Source organism: Zosterops lateralis (genome assembly GCF_965231275.1).
Source record: "Zosterops lateralis genome assembly, chromosome: 4".
Taxonomy (NCBI): Eukaryota; Metazoa; Chordata; class Aves; order Passeriformes; family Zosteropidae; genus Zosterops; species Zosterops lateralis.
In genome coordinates, this window is record NC_139765.1 from 5919651 (window position 1) to 5943144 (window position 23494).

Consider the following 23494-nt stretch of genomic DNA (forward strand, 5'->3'; position numbering starts at 1 on the left):
ATTCTGTGGCATGGGCTGTGCTCGCATTCAAAACATTTACTAATCTCAGTCTGATACTGTTGTCTTGTCCAAGGGCATGAACAAGGTTTCTGCATAGCTTGGGCAAAAATTGAAGGACTTGTATGGCAAGCTGGATCTGTACTGTAACTGGGTCAGAGGACTTCCATGATGGCCTTGACTACTTTCAGAAGTGCCACTGTCCCTCATGTGAAGGGTAGGGGCACCACATGCAGCACTTTGCCCTGGTCTGCACTGCTCACCCCATCTTAAGTCAGCATCATACCAGCTGACTTCTGGTTTGCAACTGTGTTCAAGTGTATTGGATTTTCTGTGGTGTTGTAGCTGCCCATGAGCCTTGTGTTTGTGTTTAATGAGGTTTGTATTTCATGAGACTGTTCATGTGAACAGGAGTTACTTACAGGATCAAATCTGCACCACAAAAAGTGTTGCATTAATTTGTAATAAATGTAAATGAAGGATACACTCCTGGATAACACACACTCATTCACAGGGAATTTCAATGCTACAGGAAAAATGTGCAGAGTTTCCTGGGAGCTGACAGGCTGCCTGCCTCACACATCCATATCCATGCAGAGGAAATAAAAGTGGGTTGTTTCAGAAATACACTGAGAAAAGCACTGTTACCCCTTAACCGATTGGTCAGCCCCTTCATGGTTCCCAAAATCTTCCTGACATGTCCCAGAGCTCCCATTCCACCAATATCTCCTGAAAAAAATCCACCAACTTTTCCCTTCCTTTGGAGAGAGCTGGGGTTGTTCAGCCTGGAGAACAGAAGGCTCCAGGTAGATGAAAGTCTAAGAATAATAACAGCTAACACTTTTTTTAACGTGACTAGGGCTACCAGTTTGACTCACATGGGTAGGTTGGTTTTAAAGAATGTTACTTTTAAGCATATATTTCAAAAAATAGGCTGATCAAATTTTGCATTTTACATCACTGAGCTTGCAAAAATTTTCCTATGCAACCCACTAAAAAACTGGAGATATTCTTGAATTTCTTCTTCTACTTTCACACAACCTGTTGCTTTGTCAGATTCCTTGAAAAGTACTACTGACACCTAAACAATGAATGTAAATACCCCTATGCTTCTCTCTTGGTAACGAAAAGCAAATTGGAATGGCTTCTCAGGTATGTGGAATAATTTAGGTAACAACTAAAATGAGAGACTTAGAAGTTCTGTTAAACTCCTCAGTCAGGGATATGCCTCTAACTCTGCTCACTTTGATCTTGCCATCACTGGAAGAAATGGCATTTAAATTTGCAAGTCAGACTGCTGATAGTTCTCAAACTATTGTATCAAAAATCTAGCAACCAAGAAATGTGACTACAAATGCACATAAATATCTATTTTCTCATTCACATGCACATATTGTACACAAAACAGTTGTAAGCTCTAAACTATCTCTGATTTGGAAGCCTAATTGATTTGTGGCAACTGTTTGGAGATTCAAAGCATTAGCTGTAATTATTAAATCAAAATTAGAAACTATTAACTAGTTTGCAAAAAGCATTAAAGTGCAAGATCAGGGCAGGGGTGGAGTGGGTGTGTGTGTATTTCCCCCATGTCTAAAAGGACTATAATAAAAACCCACACACTGAACTCTTATTCTTTGTTTTGAATTTTACAAGACTGCTAAACAAATGTCAGACAAGATTGATCCAAGGGAAGAAAGGAAACACACTAGCACTGAAATCAAGTTACCTGTTTTTTAAGCAAGTGGTCTTTTTTGAACATCTACTTCAGGATTTCCCTCTAGACTTTGCAACTGGGGACTATATTGTCCCCCCAGAACAGGAAACTCGGACTAGAGATTTAGAAACTATACAAAATATTTTGCTTCATGTATGTCTGTACGGTCTGGTGTTACAAACCACTCCTAGTCAGGCTGTGCAGGGTGGTTCTACATGCAGCAAAAGGTGTCTGTGCCCCTTGCCAGCATTTCTGCTGTCAGACCCAGAAGCAGTGGACATTAAAGTCTTACCAATTCCTGAATGACTCCCCCTCCTCATGAGAGATCATTCCTGTTTTTTATCTTCTGGTGGAAATCTCTACAAAAGTGCTAAATGGGGCTGTGAGGTAATTTGGGGGTAGTGAACCTAGGGCAAGCAGAGCTTTCATCCTCTCCAGGATCCCTTGAGATCCACAGCTGTGTGTTTACATACAGAACATTCAGGAGTTTTCTCCAAGTTTTTTCCATAATTGTAAGGCCCAGGTTAAGCTGCAGGAGAAAGCATGACATACATATGTAGTGTTGATGCCCATGTTAGGTGTTGCTTGCTTTCAAAGGCATCCCCAGGAGCTGATTTAAAACATTTACATCAGTGTGCTGCTCAGATCACTGAAACTTAGAGGTAAGGAGCTAATTATAGAGGCTGTGAGCAGACCCATTGGTAGTCATTTCATAGAACTGAATGATGTCATGCCACAGAATAGCTTTGCAATCAGTTCAACAGGTGTTTCACAAAAAGAAATGCAGGTGGGGGATTTGCATGCGTGTTTGTTACAGACATTTTTTGGTTTTCACCATCTCTAGTTCTTCACGCATATAAGCTATTTATTAACTAACTGTTACAATGCCAGGTATAAACATTAACCAAGGAAGTGATGAATTCATACAGAGATTGACAGTTGTTTGCTAAATGCTCACTTTGATTGCATATATAGAGGCCTTAGCTCTCTCCTGACTTGTCTTATGGAAAGAAGCATCATCTTCAGAGCACTGTAAACTTCCTTCAGTGCCGTTACTCCCTTCCCACTACTGTGTCTGTGTTAACACCCTTTAAATGTCTAGCTGTGTCAGGGAGAAAAGACCTTATGGCTGAATCTGTATTGAAACTGCTATGGAAAAATTTCCCTTGACAGTGTCAGAAATGTTATTCAGAGTTACTCAGATGGCTACAGCCTTCATAAATGGAATACAACTCACCCTTTTCCCCCTTTAATGTTCAGCAGACAGGTGTCAACCCAACTGCTGGGAAATTCCTAAGTATTTATATCCTTTAAGTCTCAAATGATGTGAACAAGTAATAGGAAATGTCATGCACTGGGTATATGAGCAATGTCCCCATTAATCAATCATCCAAAATAAAGTGGATTATTATGTCTGTTTGTGCTATATTGTGTACTGAAAGAGCAAGCTTTATACTTATTGGCTCTGCTCCATGAGGAGCTTCATGGGCAGAATCTGTTACAAGTTCACTCCTCTTCCCCATGTGCTTTGGCCAGGCACAAGAGGGACTCACAAACGCAGAATACCAAGATGCAATTCCCTGCTTTTTGGTGCCAGCATTTGACTCCCACTTAGACATCATTTTAATTGAGTATAGAAGCTGTGAGGTGGCACAGATCCACTCCTGAAAAATGAGATCTTCAGTTTCTCTAAACCAGTGATTAGACCCAGCATGTTTTAGAGACAACTGGGATTTTGAAAATGAAGTCCAAACAAAACAAATTATTTTTTAATTCTTAGTTTCAAGAAAGAATGGTTGATTCACAACTTAGGTTGGTGACTGGTGTCCTGCACATCAATTCAAAGAATGAAACTGGAATTTGTGAATTACACTGGAGTTTCTGTCTGCCTCAATTCTTGATGATGTTTCATCTTTCATCAGTTTTGGCAGCAGACTACTACTTTTAATAGATGTGTCACAGGGCATCCTGTGAGACAGGAAATCACAGGAGATCCCAGAAAAGTGCCATTATGTACGTTCCTGGAACAACTCACTGAATAAAGAAAAAAACTCCCAGCAAAGAACATGTAGTGCCAGACAGGTTGCGCTCTCTACATGAGTGGTACAGATTCTCACTGGGTAGACACAACCCTTGCAGGCAAGTACCCTGAGGCAAATTTATCTGCAACACATGTATTTGATGAACACTGCAGGGTAACACACACAGGATCTGTTCAGCAGATCCAAACCCCTGGTGCCAGGCAATTTCCAGGGGGGTTTGCCCTCCTCTCTGAACACAATGTGGATTCTGTAGCTGTGTTCCCATCAAATACACTGAAGTGCCATTAGGAAGCACATAGCTACTAAAAAGCCTGTTTGAAAGACAAATCTCAACTACTTGAGCATACTGAAAACAAAACAGGTGTTTTATGGATTGCAGAAAAGACAAATGTCCCTGAATCCGTAGTGCTGGCAGTCTGTATAAATAAATGAAAATAATTTCAAAAAATTATAAAGCTCCTTGGCATAACAAATCGTTCATAAACAATTTAGATGGCTTTGTTGCTTAGTCTTTGTATGTTATGGCCTATACATTTCACAATCTGACTGCACAACTGAGAAGAAATGAGTACAATACAGCCCTTTTGCACCAGTCTAGAAGTGTTTGAGAAACATTTAACTGGAAGTAAATATACCCTGTGCAGCTACACTGTCAACTTATGACCAGCTATGGAGAGTGAGGTATGTAATTCAGAAGAAGACTCTGGGATTTTTTGAAGATATATTTGCTTTTCCACTTGTTACTAGGGATTTTGGTGGTGTTGTTGAAGGATTTCATACCTTCATTCCTTAAATTACATATATATGGCCTTAACTCATTTTAGTCCAGGGTCTTTTTTCACTCTTTTACCAAAGTCAAAGGGCCCCCCTATGGATGTATATGTGATTTGCTACCATAAAAATATCTAATTGCTAAGCACAACAACAACGTCTATCTGTCCTATAAAATCAACAAGCCTTACTGATCACAGACATTCCCCAGAGAGGCAAAGCAGAGACAGGATCTATGTTTTTAACACCCACTGAGATTAATCAGTTAAAATACATTGTGTATTATTGAATTATTATTATTTCAGTCTCTCTTTAACATAAAGTTAAGCTTGGTTGTAAACTTTAAGTGTACATATAACTTTAGTAATTTTTAGAGCATAAATTCATCATCAATAATCTGACTTTAGAATGTTTGGTTTAGCAATAATAGGATTAACCTTACCGTATCTATATTGGAAAAGAACTGACTTCTTCCTGCAATCCCTTTGCTCATAACAATTTAAACATAGAAATTCATACACTGAAATTTCATAACAGTGACAGGACTATCCCGATGTTTGACAGATAAAGTTTCAGCCTGAAGTTTCAGGGACACTGATGCACTGAGATTTCTCAATGTAAAATAATACAAGACACAGGAATCATGAGTGCCCCATACAACAGATCAGGTTGGAAGGGACCTCTGGAGACCAGCTGGTCTAACTCCCTGGTCACAGCAGAGCCAACCTCAACGTTCAGTCCAGCTCCAAAGTTAGATCAGATGGCTCAGGACCTTGTCTGTTCCAGCAATGACTATCTCCAAGGAGGGGGAAGCCTCTCCAGGAACCTGATGCAGAGTTTGAGCACTCTCATTCCAAAGAGCTTTTCTCTATTGTCAGACAACAGATGTCAACTGAAGAAGAGTAACTTGCTCTACTTCTGTTGGATTGGCAAGACAGACTGGCTCATGTCGCATTATAACAATGCCAAATCCACAGCAAGGGGAGTGTCAGGACCACACAGTAAGAAGCAGAGGACAGGAAACTGTGAATTAGAGCATCACCTGATAGATGGGCTCAGCCAAGGCACCTGCCTGCACCTTCCCAAGCTCTGTACACCCCTGCCACTGACTTTGGTTGTTCACTCTTTCCCTACCACTTGCTGGGCAGCCTTGTTCCTATTCTGCCATCTCCTCTCCCATAGCTGAAGCCTTTGTTCACATGCTGTTAACCAAAGGGAGACAATGCTCTTTTTTCAGCTTTCAGCATTACTACAACTGCAGCCTGCTGTCCCACTGGCATTAGATGGTAAGAAGGTATTTTACATGAATCATGAGTTATAATAGCCATTTTTCTTAAACTGTGGCTGACATCACTTAATTGTAGGTCCTACTACAAAATGACAGATGAATAAACATATAATTTCTGCAACTTAGTAATTAGACAGGCCCTTCTAACAGGGGCTTCTTTTTCCTTTTATATTCGGGAACTCAAATTGCATCCACCGTTTTCCCACAAACATCTCCAATGACTAGCTCACAAAAGACTGTGTCCTCATATGTTCCTGTCTAGGAAGTTCTTCTGAGCTTTCCCAGCTGCTGAGAAAAAATGTCTTGGGAAGTCATGTCCTCTACTTGAAATTCCCCCTCTTAAAAAAACCTTCTGCCCCATTTAATTTCGTAATATCCCATTTAGATTTTAAATGGTCATGAAGAGGCACATTCTTCAGCATAACTTTATCTGGAACTCATCATCATTTGATCAATGGCTTGAAACAATTTTTAGTGGCTGGAGAGTCAACAAGCCAAATTTATATCTGAGGTAAGCAGAAGCAGCTTCAAGTAAGTCATGAGAAGTCTGAGGCAGATCTTCACAAAGAAAATAAACCATTCTATTTGAAGCCCTGTGCTTCATCCTCATTGATCTTCTCCCCTTCTTTTTGCAGGCTGAATATAAACCAGGGTTTTAAATGTTTTCAATACAATCATGATTCTTCCCTGGCTATAAGGAGGACAAGTGGCAGACTGCTTTGAAGCAGATATGCTCTTGCAAGATTTTCAACCCCTCTGCAGAGCTAACAGACTTCTCTACCCACACCTAGCACACAGAAGCCAGCTTGTTCCTGACCATGGAAGGGAAGTCAAGAAGGCAATATAAAAATAAACCAGCAGTCCTTCACCTCACATCCACCTTGCATCTAAAAAAAAAAAAAAAAAAAAAAAAAAAAAAAAAAAAAAAGAAAAAAAGAAAGACACATGCTTCTTTTCTCTGTAACCTGATATTTTCACCTGTCTTTCTCGAAAAACTCCGCTCTCTGTTGTTGACAATTGAGCTAATCTCAGACCGACAATTTTCTGACTTGTGCATACAACAAAATAAGACTTTGTTCAGAGTTAACGGTCTTTTATCCTAAGAATGTTATTACTGTTAGGCCAAAATATTGATGTTCTGGGTGTTATCCACTTAAAAGTTTATATGAATGAGAGCTTATAAATGCAGGTCACTGTGGTGTTCATGTCCTTCCTTCCCACAGCAACAACAAAGAGTAATTAACTTGGGGATTTTTCCCCTTTTAGAACTCAAGTTTATTTTTCATGTCCATTATGGGTTTGTCTGTCTTTTCCTTTTTCATATTAGGCTCTTTTTATCTATTAAGTACATTTTAATGACCCCATGGAATTGAAATCTCTTTCACAATCCATTTGAATAACAATGGAGTTTAACTGGCAAATTACTGCAACACCCAAACTGCACTTTGGAATTAAATAAACAGTAGCCTATCAAATCCACAATGTTTAGGATACCTGTAAATGTCAGGAGATGTTAAAGGTTGGCAGAAACAAGAAAATGGATTATGAGAAATGCTAAAGATTCTAAAAGTCTCTGAAAATTTCCTACATACGTATGTTGAAAAGAAAGTATTTTAAAATAAATAAACATAAATAAACTGGTCTTCATCACCCCAGGTTATACATTCTCTTTCTAAATTCAGACTTTCAAGCTATTTTCTCGATTGTGAGCTCACTTTAGCATGCTGTCAAGACAGTAACTTTGTACCTAATGGTTTATATTGAGCCAGATGGCATTTCACATATCACAACTCTAAAGTATTATATGAATGCTGCACTTTTTTATCATATCCTTGGTATTCCTAAAAAAAAATTTCATTATTAGAAAAACAGGATGTTTAAAATTTATTTAAGGCTGGTAATTACTATATCCCACATAATTTGAAGTACTCAAGTAGTTAAAAAGAGGGATATGAATTGTCAAAGGCCTCATACATTTTATGCTGCCCTCATAATAAACGCAAATACATTTTACTTCTGATTCATCACTGGCCACAAACAAAACATGAGCACACAAAGGCATTCTCCAGATAGTATAAATTAGTATAGCAACTGAAGTGTGAGTTGAGCAATGATGATTTACACCATCTGTGCTTACTGCCCATTACCAGTTCATTTCAATAGAAGTGTACCAGCCTACAGATAAGTGACTAACAGTGAGTAAGAGCAAAAAGTAAGTGAGGTGGGTGTTTATTGTGACAACTATCTTAATTTCTGGAATGTGTTTGTGATTTTTTTTAACGTATCAGCTTTTTTTGTTGTTTTTATTGAAATATTCTCTCTTTGGATATATTGGAAAGTGAGAAATGTTACTAGTTAAGTTTTTCAGTTGCTGTAGATTTGTCTGAACTTGCTGTTTCTTGAGAACAGTATTTCATTACTCTGTTTCCCGATGACAACATGTTATTATTCTCCTTTTCTGTAAATAATATTTATTAGGATTTCCAATTTCAAATGCCTCCTCGAAACTTCATCTTGCTGTTTCATAGAGAAGTGGCTTGACCATCAAAATAGTAACTTCTTATTCCATTTAGGATGACTAGAATTTTAGCAAAACCCCCTAAGCTTCATAAAGGCCATCCCTAGAAGCAGAAATTGTTGTTACTTCTTCCTTTGCCTTTTCACATTGTCTTATGTTATATATTTCACCTATAGCCCTTGTGTATGTGTGTCCCTTAACTGCAAGCTAAGCCATCAAGCTTTTGTGCAAGTGCTTAATTTTAATAATTGCCTGTGCAGATAAGTAAAACAAAAGTTAGTATTTCTTTTCTGAGATGTAAGAGAGGAGAGGGAAAAGGATGAATTAGTGGAATTTAAGAGAACCTGGTTCAGTTCTCTGATTTGTAACCATACTACCTCGGATGAGTTACTTCATGTCAGTAACTCAGTCTTACATCCATAAAGCATGGTTTCATGATACTCCTCTGTCCCACAAAAGACTTACAAAAATAAAGGCTATCCCTACAAAGATTGTAGAGATAGGAATAATGTACATTTCTATGGAGTAATGGATACAGGGTTTATGAAGTGAAGAGTTACAGGGAAGCAAACAGCTGATGCTCTCCTTCCTTTTTTCTCTGTACTTTCTGCTGCTCCAGTTCCTGTAATTCTTTTCTCTTTCATTGCTCCAAATCACCCACTGTTGTCCTATGGTGAGCAAGAATATTGCTTCTTGTCTTATATTCCAGTCCAAACCCCATATCTGCATCAAACCTAGACCCCTCCACCTGCATACCACCCCCCAGCTTGTTGGATGGGCTGTGAATCTGGCAGTCCTAGAGAAGCTACAGGAAAGCAGAGCTATGAAATATACCTGCAGTGACAGGGTAGTGAGGCTACTCTCATTTAACCATTTTCCAGAGGGGTAGAGCTTCCAAGGTCCGATGCACAGGTGGAAGAATCCCTGTTTGCCCCTGAGCATTGCTTACCTGCCACCCCACATCTCTGATGCCTGCTTCCCCATGCTGCTCAAATCCCTCCTTTCTGGACTGAGCTCTGTGATCTCCCACTGACCTACAGCCACAAACTTTTCTCTCTTCTGCCCTTTCCCCACTCTCAGTTCCACGTCTTTTATAGCTACTGGTTTCCAAATCCTCATGTTCCCATTGCTGCTCTCCCACAAACCTCTGCTACTCTGACTGCTGTACCCTGCTCTCCCTGCCAGCAAAGGAAGTGGTATCTAAAAGTGCTATGAATGTTTCAATGTGAGTATCTCAGCAACACTTCTACTTTTAAATACCCTGAAGAGCAGTCGGTAGCAGTTATGTCTGCTACAGTGGTCTGTTCTGAAAGAAGATTAGGCCCAACCTCCCACTGCCACTGAAGCTGTCCATGAAAAAAGTCATCACTTCACTTCCCATCTGGTGACTTGGGTTTCTCCTAATCCGTTTCAGCCAAAACAAACCAGTGCAGCTGACTTCTGCTATTTAAACTGCTTAAGCTGCTCTGGTTGACTTTGGCCAAAGCAGGTTTGGGAGGGATTGAGTGAGCAGCTTGCAGGTAGGGAGAGGAGGTGGCAGCCTTTGGCAGAAGACTGCCATGATGGTGAATGGGAGCTGCCTGGGAATGGTGACCTCTTCAACAACTCCACTTCAGCCTAAGGAGGAAGTGAGCACCCACAAGGGGATCTTAAAGCATGGTAAATTCTGTGCTTATAGTTCAATTCTCACTTATTTCGCAAGAGGTTTCCCTGGCAAACCACTCCTTTCCACTACGCAGAAACCATGATGACGTTACTCAGGCTGTCATTTATCTTTCCCCTGTTTAATCACTGCTAACTGATTAACCAAATGAAGTGCCACAAAATCCATTAGCTTGGAAAAGGAACGAAAATCTGCGCTTTTAGTAGCTTTTAGTAATAAAGAAGGAAAGAAGGAGAAACCTTTGTAAACAAGGGGCATAACCTTAAGCTCTTGAAAGACCCCAGCTATTGCCCCAGGAAGAGGGGCAGTGAGGGGTGACACACTTGCAGCCACTCCTGCCAGAAGTGAGACATAAACAGGTAGAACAAGGGGGAGTGTCAAAGTTCAAGGGCTGTTGCATAGTCTGTGGGATAGCCACCACAACGTCTTTTGCCCTTGTTTTACCCCATATAGACACTTCTGGTCTTATCTCATAAGCCTCATAAGGAGGCACAAGGAAGGAACATTAACTTTAACTCTTTCAGTACCGTTTCCTCAAAAACGATCAGTGAACTTAGGCCAAAAAAAAATCCATCACCAGAAATGTAGCAAAATACATTTCGTAGAATTGACACACTTTAAAAACTTGGGGAGGGGAGGTCAGCAGCCAGAGACACCAGCAAAGCCAGGCACTCTCTCTCCCAGATGGTTCAGGTGTTTGCCAGACTAAGGCCTGACTCTCTCCTGGTTTGCACCTGCAATTCAGATCATTCCCAGGAGCTTGCTGCTGTAGGGAGGAATGACAGGCTCTCAGAGGGAGGAAAAAAAAACCCAAACTTAAGCTGATGTTAAGACTGACAGGCAAAGGAGTTTCTGCTCCAACACAAGTGGCCACAGCCAGCTGAGGTATGTCAGCTGCCAACATGCTCACACGTTGTCCACTGCAAACAGGAGGCAAAGGATGCAGCTCCTACTCTCAATGAAGTTAGGTCTGATGCTGCTGTGTTTGAGTCTTCCTGACTTCTCTTGTTTGTGTCTTCAGGTTAGCACTGAACCTGTCCAGTTTCATCCTGCAGTGTTCTGCCAGATCAGACTTTTGGCTCAAGCTCAGCTGACAAGAAAAAGTTATTCTTAGTAATAATTTCAACGTGCAGGAATTAATTTTGATACCACTGGTTTTGCCACGCCTTTTATTGCATTAGGAAAAAGAAATATCCTGACTCTGTATTGAAAAAACTTTAACTTGCTGTTCTAGTATAGACTTTTCTGCATATATCTTTTTTCTTTCAGCTAAAAAGAAAAATATTTTCAAAAGATCACAAGTACTTCTTATTGTCACAGTTTTACGGTCAGGAAACTTTCGTAGTTTCAGAATTTAAACAAAACCCAAACCTGTTACATAACGTGTTACTGAGTTGACAAAAGGGAAGAGAGAATTGAAATGTCCTTCCTCCTCACCACGCACCTCTCTCTGCTGCTCCCCACTTCTCTTTGTGAGGATAACCATGCTGGAACTATTTGTTCCTGCAATTTTCTGGAATGAAAGAGCTGGGGCACTGGCTGTCACCTCCAGTTTCTCTGGCACGCTCTCTGATCCCCTTTGTCAAAATGGGTCACTTCTAGCTCCGCTAACCAGCAGTTAATTGTGCAGATTTTTAATGCTGTGGGCACTTTGGGGGTTTGGGAAAGGCATCTTTAGGGCCACTGCTTTATTGAGACAGAAGAGCAAAACTGCTTTTCAGCTCCTGGAAAAGGGACATGTGCAAAACAGTGAACATCCCAATGTTAATTGCTTTACCATAATTTCTTTACTGATTTTGATCTTTTGTCTCTCTCATGGAGCTTGGGCTTCTCTCTCCCCTGCATGCTCTGCACTCCCTCACACAGGACAAGACTGTTCAGTGCCAGCAAGGCTTTCTCATGAGACAGCTCTCAACTCCTTAACGTGAGGGCCTTCGTGTTAACCACCTTAAGGTGGTTCTTGCTCAATATTGACAGGACAGAGCCCCCTCAATACAATTTATGCTGAGTTATCTCCTTTCTGAAACACCAAACCATTTTACTGTGAGTGATGCTTTTCCAAAGGCACTTTGGTTGAAGTGACAGCCACCAAGAACATAAGGACCTATGCAATGTTAATCCTCTTTCTCATCCTGTCTTCCAAGGGTTTCTGGCACAGAGATTCATAAGCTGTCAGAGGTGATGGACTAGAGTTTGTATTTTGGTGTGCAAGTTGTCCTGCATGCCCAGGAGTGCCAGCAGGTTCCCCACAGTAATGATGCCTCTAAGGGAGAAAGAGAACTGCAGAATATTCTGCCACGCCTGGAAGAGGGAGGCATAAGACATCCCATGCAGCCCCTGAAAGATGTACCTTGCCAGTTCAGATTGGTGTTAGCTGTAGCAGATAGATGTCAGGCAAAAATAATTATACTTCTGTGTATCTGCATAGGTTTTCACTGGGTGGTTTCAGACTTTTAAATCAGATTTACACTGGGTGGTTTCAGATTTTTAAATTTATTTAGCAAGGTTATTTAAAGGGCAAAGGTCCCCAGTATTCCACATGGCCCACAGGGTGCTCTGCTCACTTTAGTGACAGGAGCTGGGAACTGGATCACTTTAAATTCCCTTTCCTCAAATACTCGGTGCTTGTACAATCCCGTAACACTCCCATGGCACAGAAGGACGTGACGCCTTCACACCCAGGCAGTTCTGCACTGCACAGCGGGCACAGTGTGAAAGCAAAGGCCAGGCCGGCATTTACAGATGCCCCTCAGGCGGTGCGGGGCAGAGGGGAGGCGGAATTTACAGATGCCCCTCAGGCGGTGCGGGGCAGAGGGGAGGCGGAATTTACAGATGCCCCTCAGGCGGTGCAGGGCAGAGGGAAGGGGGTATTTACAGATGCCCCTCAGGCGGTGCAGGGCAGAGGGAAGGGGGTATTTACAGATGCCCCTCAGGCGGCGCAGGGCAGAGGGAAGGGGGTATTTACAGATGCCCCTCAGGCGGTGCAGGGCAGAGGGAAGGGGGTATTTGCAGATGCCCCTCAGGCGGTGCAGGGCAGAGGGAAGGGGGTATTTACAGATGCCCCTCAGGCGGCGCAGGGCAGAGGGGAGGCGGAATTTACAGATGCCCCTCAGGCGGTGCAGGGCAGAGGGAAGGGGGTATTTAGGACGCCCCTCAGGCGGCGCGGGGCAGAGGGGACAAGGCCGCGGGCCCGAGGCGTCGGCAGGCGCCACATGCCGGGCAGGCCCCGGGGGAGAGGCCGGAGCGGGGCCAGGGGCGGGGAAGGGCCGTGGCGGCGGCTCGGTTGAATCGCTCCGCGGCTCCTCCCAGGGGCGGCCCGGCCGCTGTCGCTGGAGGCCGCGGGCAGCGGGCCCGTGTTTGCCCTGGGGACAGCGAGAGACCCCCCCTTGTCTCCTCTGCTCTCCTCTCCTCTCCTCCGCCATCGCCTCCCGCCGCCGCGGCCCCGCAGGGCTCGTCCCTCGCTGCTCCTCCTCTTTCTCCTTCACCCTCTCCCCCCACCTTCACCCCCCGGCTGAGTTCATTCACTGGGATTGGTTTCAAATGACGCCATCGCTTTATATTTACACCAATGACCTCATCCCAGCAGCTTGAAGTTTACTGACCAGCAAAACTCTTTTTTCTCTGGCTCGTTCCTCTCTCCTTGTCCCTGCTCTTCTTCCTGGGTCTTTGCCGTCCTTTCGGTCCTTCTGGGATTCTAAAGCTTTTTTAAAAACCAAACAAAAAAAAAAAAAACCTCCAAACAAACAAAAAGACCAAACACACACAAATAAAACCCCCAACCCCCCAAACTTTTTCCCTCCTCCGGAGCTTTTCAGTGTGTGTGTCCCCTTCATCACTGTCCCCTTTTAATTTTTTCAAGCCATCTTGGGAGGGAGGGGAGAAGGAGAGGGGAAAAAAGAGCTCCAAAGCTCCGAAATGTTTCCTGTTTCTGCTCCTCTCCCCTCCCACCTTCACGCTTCCCACTCTTAGGGGTGAAAAAAAAAAAAAAAGAAAAAGCTGAATTTTTTTTTTTTTTAATTTTTTTAAAATTGCTAGGGCTTGGTTGTTGATTTTTTTTTTTTTTTTTGGGAGGGTTTTTTTGTGTGTGTGTGGTTTTTTAGTTTGTTTTTGTTTTTTTGGGTTTTTTTTAGGTTTTTTTTTTAGGTTTTTTTAGTGGTTTTTTTTTTTTTTTTTTTTTTTTTTTTTTTTTTTTTTTTGTGAGTTTTTTTTCTCCCCCTTATTGAAAGAAGAAGGAAAAAGAGGAGCTTTCCCAAGCGGCTGGAAGGAAGGAGACAAAGTTGTTTCGGGCGGCGAGCGAGGCTGGCGGGGGAATGGCTTTTATCCCTTTTATCCGAGGGGACAGGCTGACAGAGTGACAGGGTGACACAGTAAGTGCCGGAGCAGCGCTGGGGACCCCGGCCCGGGGACACTCTGTGCAAACCCAGCCGGGAGGGGGCCAGGGGGGCCGGGCCGGGCCGGGCTGGGCGGGGAGGAGGAGGAGGAGGAGGGAGGTGAAGGAGAGAGAGGGAGGCGGGCGGTGGGAGCCCTCCTTCCCTCCTCCCGCATGCCCTTCCCCGCCGCCCCCTCACCTCCGGAGGAGCGCCCGCAGTGGACAGGTCTCTGCCCCGGCCCGGGCGGGCTCCGGCCGCCTCCGCAGGTGGTAAGAACGGGGAGCTGGAGGGAGGGAAGGAGAGAGAGGGAACGGCACAAGGCACCGGCGGCCGCCCTCCCCTACCTGCTGCCGGCACCCTTGGCGGCTCCTGCTCTCCCGGCCCTTCCTTATCCACCTGCCTTTCCCCGTGCCGGGAGAGGAAAAGCCGGGCGGGAGCAGCGATGGAAGGAGCCCGCGGGGGGCTCTGCTCTGCCCTGCCCGGGAGCCGCGCTCAGCTCAGCTCAGCTCAGCCCCGAGCGCCGGCTCCCAGCGGGCTCCGCAAAAAAAATGCTCCGGGGATGCTTTAAGCTCCCGGAGAAACGCTGAACTTCTGCCTTCTGACTCTTGGAGAACGTTTAAATTGAGGCGGCTGACAAAATGGAGGGCTGCCGCGGCGTCCAGGAGGGAGGCAAATTGCGGATTGTGAAGCTGGCATCGCTCTCGCTCCTGCTCCCGGCCCGGGACACAGCCTGGCACATCCCCCTGCCGGCTTTGTCCCCCCTCCCCGGGCCGGGATGCGGGGCTGAGCGCGCATCACCAGGTGGATGGGATGTGCCTGTTGCCGAGCCTGACCAATGGCAGGATTTTTCAGCGGCCAAAAAACATTTGGTTGCATGTCAGATGAGAACTTGGGATTTTTTTAAACTATTGCTTTATTTTTTTATTTATTTTTAATTATTTTATTATTTTTTAAAGGAAACCCAAGAGAATTTACTTTATTTTTTACCATCGTTTCAGCCGGTCGAAATATAAAATCGATTTCTTCGGTTTTTCTTTCAAATGAAGGGTGTAGTGATAGCGAGCTGTATTGTCTGACCTATGACTAACTTTTTTTTTTTTTTTTTTTTGTTCAAACAGTCAGTGTATACCCAGCAGAATAAATAGCTCTTGTGCTGGTTTTGAAACCTAAAAGCAGATTGAACTGTTTCTCTTTGCAGGGATGTGTGTTGGGGTTCTTAAAAGAGAAAACCCCAAGCAAAACCCCAGAATGATTCTGTAATCCTTGCTCTGAGATTTATGCTATTCCTGGCAGCGTGTGGTTGGGTAGATACAGAGTTTACAAAGTCACAACTGACCAAACAGGAGTTGGTTTAAGACTCTTGTGTTTTGAGGGGAGGTGGAAAAATAGTAAGTCTTAATTTCTTTTTATGGTGTTCATCCCACTGCCCATTGGAGATTGAAGCATTCATCACAGTTGTTTATGTTGGTTGTCTGGGAGTTTCTGCTTGAATGTGGAGTGAAGTATGCAGCAGGGAGGTGTACATGTATTTTTAGCTTTCATTTTTAATGACAAAAGATACAGAGAACAGTGATATTCACAAGTAAGTCTTGCGTTTACTGAGTATGCTTATTAATAGTTTGAGGATGGAGTCTATAAGAAATAGCTGAGCTGTAGTAAGTTCCACTTGTTATGCTTGTTTAATAAAATAGTGCTTTAATAAGTCTTAACACACAATTTAAAAGTCCCTTTTAAAATGAATAAATACATAAAAGCAGCAGAGAATGTGTCAGTTCCTGTGCTACAGATGCTGTTTGGTTTAATGCATATGGAGAGGTCCACAAAAACAAACCAAGCATTTAAAAATGTACCATGTAATAAAGATACCTGAAGTACATTCCTGTTCCAGTAGCTCTGCTTTTGTTAGCTACCCAAGCAGATGTAATGGAACAAAATCGCACCAGAAAAACTTCTGTGGAAGAAGATAGCGAGCTCGGTTATCTTTGTTTCTGTAAAAACGCACGCTCTTCTTCCAGCAGAGACAGCTGGCTGGGCAGGGGTGTTTGCTTTTAGCTCGGCCTGGCCGTGGGGACGGTATCGGCAGAAGCTGTGCAGGAATGTGTTAAATGGATTTCGCTGGGAGCTGTGTCTCCCAGGCCAGCCCCGGCGGGGTGCCAGCCCTCAGCCCGTGGGAGGAGCTGTGGTTGGATCTGCCATGTGCCTGTGCACCTTCCCTGGCTGATCGGCTCTGCCCTGCGAGCTCTGAGCTGCTGCTCACACGGGCAGTGAAGTCACTGCAAACTGGAGGTGAGATGGACCAGTCGCTCTTCTGGCTCTCCTGCCTATCAGATAAGAGGCTCACGTAGGCCTTCCGAAGCCCTCAGGGGCTAAATTCAGGCTCTCTTCTCTGCCTGTGTAAGAAATGTCAAATAGCCAAGTTAGATGTTGATTTCTTTTGCTTGCATTTATCTTCAAGTGAGCTCTGCTCCAGCGTGTTGGGCAGTAGGAGGTGTGTGCAGGGTGAGGGCTTTGCTCCATCACCTGGGTTTTTAAAGTTCAGTGCCATAATCCTCACACCAATTCAGCAATATTCACTGTTTTCAAAATACAGTTTTGCTAAGAAATGCGGTAAGTACAGCTGAAGCATTTTTTTCCCCGCAAGAAAAAGGAGGCAGCAGGATGATAGTTTTCACTTTGTAGTATGTCATCTGAATTTTCTAGGACTTTTTTTTTTTTTCTTTTTCCTTTCTGTAGAAGCAGTCAGGAAAGCATCATAGATATTCTTCAAGTGCTGACAGTCCTTAATAGCCAGATGGCATAGAGTAGTTACTGTCAAAGGATGAGGTGTGGAAGGATTGACACATCCCTTCCTTTTCATTTCCACATTTTTTTTTCAGCCTCTGAAAGAAACATGAGTTTGGTCTGTGACTCCACTGAATGTGCCCCTATGGATTTGTTGTTATGAGAGTGACTAAATGCTTCTTGCAATCCTGTAGTATTTTGTGCGTGGTTGTGTAATGCTACATCCTTGATTATTTAAGAATTTTCAAGAAGCTGGTTTTCTTGGAAATAGGAAGGTTATTAATAGGAATGTACACTCACTTTCCCTACAATTTCTTAGGGATTGCTTCCAGAATGAGTGTTGTGACATGGAGGATTTCTGTAGAATGTTTTAAGTGCATATCAGTATCCCTAATTTTTCTGTGGTTTATTTGTATCCCCCTCATAAACAAAGGGTAGTGTATCATTCTTTGGGGCTGCCAGTTGCATACATGGCCTCTATTTTCTGTACAAATCAAAACCCACAGGTGATGGCTGGCCTGGTGGTATGTGTCAGGATGTTGTTCTGGACTAAAGCTATTAATTGACTGAAGACCAGGTTTCATTTGCAAGAAGGTGAAGTGAACGCGAAGTTCAGGCTGCTTTGTAGTTGTTACTTGGGGGATTCTATCCCCAGGGATTTATCACTATTGTAGTAGTATCCTCACCCCAGTACTAAAGCCAATGGAGATCAAACTGCCTCTGGAGCCAGGGAGGAGGCTGGGATGTCCTGTGCTCCTGCAGTATTCCTGCTGTCTGAGGACAGGCATGGCAACAGGGCAGCTCATATCACCACTTCTCTGCTCCACCGTGTCTGCTCTTTGCAGTGCTGTTGTCTTGTCAGCTCCAAATAGCAAATCTTTATTATATTTACTCATAACACCTGAAGGAAGGCAAAAAAAATTGATATTAATGGTCAAGTTTGGCATCTTAACTTCTAGATTTGCCTAGATTTAAGCTGAGCATCTCTTGCTTTGCCTATGGGTAGGACCTGCTGGCAGGTACCATGATCTCCAGCAGAGATGGTGCTGGGCACCAGTGAATTCCTGCCCAGGGCTCAGAGCAGAGCTGTATGTGGGGTGTGCGTGGAGGGCAAGAGCTTGAGTTCAAGGCCCCGTGTTTCCTTCTGCTGTGCTGTGTGGTCTGCCCCTGAGCCAAGAGTGTCCTACTCAGGGCTGGCTCTGGGAAGGCTGGCAGCCTTCCATGTTGTGTCCCTCTGAAATGCTCCAGCAGCTAAAAAAAAAAAAAAACCCACCAACAAAAAACCACACAACCACCAAAATTAATAATTGGGGAAGCTAGGAAAGAGGAGAAAGAGTGTTGTTTCAGTGACGGGAGGTTTCCGCTGGGGCTGTGAGGATTCAGTGAGGACATTCCCGAGCTCCCATGGTGCTGCTTTTCTGTGCTTTCGCTGTCCCAAGCTGGAAGGTATGAAAGGAACTCCTGAAACAAGGTTCTTCTTTGAGAGGAATGTAGTTATCTCTGCTCTTTCCTGGTTACAATACGATACTTATGATGCCAGTGACTTACACAGCTTCTCTCTAAGTGTGTTTTTGGAACTAGTTTTTCCCTGAGCTGTATGAGTTTTCACACTGTTCCTCATAAACTAGGATCAGTTCCTTGCACAGACCTCAGGTACATTTGTACTCTTCTTTGTTTTCAAGCTGAAGATATAAACTTCTGTCATTTGTTAAGCAAATAAAGATACAGAAGTAGAGGTGTGCAGAAGCTTTCATTATTTGAGAATAAATGTAATTTTTTTTCTCCATAAGATCGTTTTGCACACTAACCAGAGTGATGGTCTGCTAAAATAATATGAAAAAGTTCTTCATAAAATCATAGTGGAACTGTGTTCCATTACATTAGTTTGGCAGAAAATTGACACATTTTCTAATATTGAGACTGAAATAACTTTACCCATTTTCATTCTGCTTCACTTGATTTTTGCTTTACTAAAATGATTATGGATTGAGCCTGTTGACTAAATGATAGATCAGTGGCTGTACAGGTATTCTCTTTTTACATATCCCTGCCTGCTTGTCTAATGTTTTTACATTACTGAAGACAATGTGGGAGGCAAAAAGATGGGTCTGAATGTGTAATGTAGCAACACTGGAACAAGAACTTTACAGAAAGCATAAACTGAGGAGGACAACGGGGACTAATTGTATGAAATTCCTTTTATGCACACGTTCTTGAGTTTGAATAACTAGTATGTATTCAGCCTGCTGGATTAGAAGGCTTTGGCTTGGCATGTGTAGCATAGATGTTGCTCTCAAAATAGGAAAGGAACTCTCCCTCCTCCCACACTATTCCGGGTAAAATTGATTCAGTGGTGCATTTTGCTCCTCCTGAACCCCTAGCAAAGCATGTTTAGGCTTTATAGTTCTGTTAAGGCTGAGTAGTTCATAATGTTAGAGATATAAATGCCACACTTTTAATAGCCTGCCTTTTTTTCTTCTTCTTCTTCTTGATTGCTAGCTGTAAGAATCGTTCACCTCAGACTTTGCAGACTCAAATCCCATGCCAGAACTTGGGTTTTTACCTGCAAGATGGTCCTTGCAGGGCATGCTCATTCTGTTAATGCTACCTGGAATATGTATAGCACCTATCACTTCTCCAGTTCCCACAGGTGTTTTGTTACAAGTGCTCAGGTGTTGGGGTTTCATACCTCCCTACTTGAAAATTCATGCTTGGGACAGAGTGTTTTCTCTTGCTTTCCAGCTTTGCTCTCCCTGACTTTCGTGGGAGTCTGTTTGGAAAACTGGGAGGGGAGAGAGGTGGAGAGGGAAGAAACTTTGTGTTATGTGTTGTTCCTCTAATGCCATCATACTCAGAAATGCCTTTCCAAACTAAGAGAATTTAGGTAGAGGCCTCTTGTTGGGGAGCTAACAGAATTAGCTTCAGCTTGGTTTCCACAAAGATTCAAAAATGTTTGCCAGTTTTTAAGCAAGAAGAAAAACTATTGCAGCAAAGGAGTGCAGCAGTAATTGACACATTGTTGGGTTCTAATAAATTTCAAAATATGCAATAGACTGAATCCAGATCAGCAGAAGGCAAATGGTGTCACCACTTTAGGAGAGCTCCCTCCACCTGTCAGAAGACCTTGTGTTTAAGGCAGGTGTGTCCAAACTGAGGATAGACTGTGAAGGACCCTTTCCCATGGTCTGCGTGGAGTTCTGCACTGATGGTAAGTCTCATCTCCTAGCAAACTTTCTTCCCTTTTCTCCCAGGCTACTCCCACATCATTTCAGTTTCCTGAAAGCTCTCCAGCTTTTACACAGTGGGTGTTGGGAGGCCTTACTGAAGAAGGATAATCTCCAGCATTGGGTGTATGTTCATAGTCCTGTGTCACAGGAAGACAGGGGCAGCTGAAGGCAGATGGGCACTGTCCTTATGAGAGCTGGTAAACTTCATGTTCTCCTGGCTAGTAGGAGACTTACAATGAAATCTGATAAAGCTAAGAGAGCTGCTTTTACTTGTACTGTCTGCTGCTACCTTGTTTGTTTCTCAAAATCTCACTTTTTTGTTTTGGTTTTTCTTGCATATACATTTTCAGCTGAATAGGTCTGATTTTCCTGGTCAGTGGAGTGACATCTCTTTGTCCAGACACTGAAAATCCCTGACTTCTCATGGCTGACACAGTGTGGGCATGCTGTCAGCTTCTCACTCCTCTGTTCTGCTTGTTAGATAATTCATAATGTTAGAGATAGAATGCCACACTTCTAATAACCACAGATACAGATCCATGTGTGGTTATCATCCAGGTGACAAAGCCTGTTTCCTCAGTGTGCCTCACTTTGCTGTCTGCTGGGGTTTCCAGGTAGACCCTATTTGAAGATGCCTGAAAAATTTGCCTCTCCAACCCAGACATGATTGTATGAGTAGTCTATTTGTTGCCTATTTCCTGTCTAAATGTTACTGAAAGAAATTTATCTCCTTCAAGAAAAACAGGAATGAAAAAGAACAGGAGTACAAGTTCCAATCTCCAAGATATTGGTCAGCACAGTGAAAGAAAGTGGTGAAATACTGATTAACTATTACTGTCATTGCACATTTTCCCAATATACTGTTTCCATGAAGAGACACACAGCTTTCCACCCTCTCAAATTTACAGGATTTGAATCTTTTTCTGCAATTGAGGCTTGCATGACTTGCCAGCTCTCCTGCAGGCATGACCTGTTGTGAAATGAGGAAAATGTATGGTCTGTTTGTCCCTGCTGCCTCATGTATGGCTAAACCTATAGAAAGCTGTGGAGGAAGCACAGGCACACTGCTCCTCTGACAGCTTTCTGCAAATACAGGCTATTAATGACCATTGCCTTTCATGGGCAAAACCAGTCCTGGAAGTTGCTTTGTGCACTTCATTTCATGGTGTAACAAGCAAGCACATTAGGTGTATTTCTTCAAACACCCCAGACATAAGCCAGTATGGCAAAGTGGCTATGAAATGTCTGCATAGCTAAGCAAAAATACAGCTGCTGTTTAACACTCAATCTTTTTCTTTTATTTACACAATATTGAGGGTTCAACCAGTGATCATCTAATCTTTCTGATTGAATCACGGTGAGGATTTTGAAGATTTAGCATTAAAATAGGCAGAATGTTCATTTCAGTCTTCATTTACTGTTTAAGTCAGCAATAAGGAGGTAATGCAGTAGGGGAGGTGGGTGGGTGGGCAGAGGGGACTGCTTTATGGTAAAGGTTCAGATCTTGGCCTTTCAGAAGATAGTCCCAATCTCTTTGAATATGCTGCTTAGTGGCAGGCACAGAAAAAAGCTGGATGCAGTGACACTGTCAGCAAATGCTGGCTTGGAGAGATGAATTGTTTTGGGTATTTTTAAAGGCTGCCAAGCCCTTTGATGGTGGTTTTCCCACATTTTTAATCTTATTTTCCTTTCCCCTGAAGAGGCTGTGCACTTTGACAGAAAAATGGCTTTCATGGCATGATGAATAATTTAAAAAAATGTAAGACGGTGTTGATGACTTAAGTATTTCAATATTTCAAAGCCAAGAATTTATGTCATTAATTAACTTGGGAGGAATGTTGGGCATATAAGTTTTTGTGTATGTACATGCTCAGGATGTATATATAGAGACCTCAGTATTGACATGTGATGTCCAGTTCAATTTTGGTTAAAAAAAAAAAAAAAGAAAAGAAAAGAAACCTTTCAGTATAAGGTTGATGTTATAGATCCTAAGGAAGAAAGAGACATCACCTAATACACTTTTTCCCTGACCTAGAACCTGCCTGATACTGGAGTAGAGATCCAGTAGTAGCATTTTTTTATATCTTTGCTTAACTGAATTGTTAGGTGCATTTACAAAAATCTTGTTACCTCCACCAAAGTAAGGCATTTCTATTTGGTGCTTAGTATTTGGCTCAGCTTGTGGTACTGCTTTTCTGTACAGTCATACCTTGTGCTTACTTAGCTATTTATTATTTATTTACCTGTTTTTGCAATTTATGTAGCAAAATGAGAATATACAAGCCTGAATTGCTCCTCGAAATGTCACTCCCTGTCAAATGTTAGACATGAAAGCATGGCTGGAGTACTCTATCCATTGGGAGAAAATAGCATTACTCTTTCTTTGAGGTGAGGTGGGATGGGTGTTAAGTAGATCAGCTGCTTTTAGACAAGATATAGATAAAGAAATTGAACCACCAACATGCAAGAACATCCTTCAGCTTCTTCAACAGCAGTAAAATGGGCTTCCTTGAATTCTGGACATTTTGTTCTGGTTTATGTTTAAATGGTTAACTGGAAATGTAGTTCTCTTTTCTGATGTCTGTGGACAGAACTGAGATCCTTCTGCTTTTACTCAAAATGCAGTTAAATCACACTACAGTGGGAAAGTACTCAGGCTTGTCACTTTCTCAAGCTGAAGTTTCAAACAGTTTATCTAGTTTCAAAAGCTGTGTGTTATAAAGGTCAACTTCTGTCATAGTGAAAATATAGAAAAGGAGAACGTGTGTAAGGGACAGAAAGAAGAGATATTGATCAGATGTTGAGAAAATATACCTATGTGGGTTAAATAAAGGAACGAGAAAAGAAGAAGGTAGAGTCAACAGAGATTAAAAGTATTTTTTGTGAAGGAAGAAAAGTTCTGCACTAGTTGCACATGAAAATGACATTTCATTTAAATCACAGAAACGGTAGTTCGAATGTCTGTTCTGTCTTACAACAGAACAGGATCATTCCACTTTGGTTGGTAATGCTAGGCTTGTAGGAGTAGATAACAGAAGAGGTATTTTCTGCATGTATGAGGAGAAGTCTTTTTGACAGACTGTCTAAATTAAGCCTAATGACAAGTTATAGGAAGTACAGGGA

At 42.7% G+C, this 23494-nt stretch overlaps 1 protein-coding gene across 2 annotated transcripts in view; it reads left to right on the top strand.

The window, feature by feature from the left end:
- Positions 1 to 13673: 13673 nt before the first annotated feature.
- DUSP16 (dual specificity phosphatase 16) overlaps positions 13674 to 23494 on the top strand; it is a 61136-nt gene continuing 51315 nt past the window's right edge. Inside the window, exon 1 of one of the 2 annotated variants that reach the window (XM_083859597.1) lies at positions 13674 to 14360. The gene's annotated coding sequence lies outside the window, so the exon portion shown is untranslated. Of the gene's footprint in view, positions 14361 to 14497; positions 14633 to 23494 lie in introns of those variants that run through there. The other variant, XM_083859596.1, reaches the window with a different exon arrangement.